The 352-nt window shown below is 62.5% G+C and overlaps 1 protein-coding gene across 1 annotated transcript in view; it reads right to left on the bottom strand.

Moving 5' to 3' along the window:
- The window catches only part of KIRREL3 (kin of IRRE like 3 (Drosophila)), a gene marked incomplete at its 5' end in the record, with an annotated part of 44,576 nt that overhangs the window by 12,220 nt on the left and 32,004 nt on the right, over positions 1-352 (bottom strand). The gene's annotated exons all lie outside the window — the stretch shown is intronic.

Raw genomic sequence — 352 nt, forward strand, 5'->3', positions numbered from 1 at the left:
TGGGGGGCCCTGGGAGAGAGAGGAGAGGGCTGCTGGCACCTCCCACTGCAAGACAAGGTGCTGGGAGGAGGTCACCATCGGTAACCTGCCATCAGCCTGCCTCACATGGGGGAGACACTTCTGCTGGAAAAACCCTTGGGATCCCATCAGCTGGGTTCTCCCCCGCCATCTGGATGCCCAGGGAGCCCAGCGTGGCTACCAAGGGCTCTTCCTGAGCACCAGGAGGCCGAACATATCGGCCTGTGAAGGGGGATGTGCTTGTCTTGCCTTGGGGGAGACCCTGAAGCCATGGCTGGGAGAAAGGGGATGGAGAGGAAAGCAAGGCCTGGGGGCATCAGCATGTCCCCCCCTC

The sequence above is a fragment of the Buceros rhinoceros genome, unplaced genomic scaffold (assembly GCF_000710305.1).
Source record: "Buceros rhinoceros silvestris isolate BGI_N320 unplaced genomic scaffold, ASM71030v1 scaffold15580, whole genome shotgun sequence".
NCBI lineage: Eukaryota > Metazoa > Chordata > Aves > Bucerotiformes > Bucerotidae > Buceros > Buceros rhinoceros.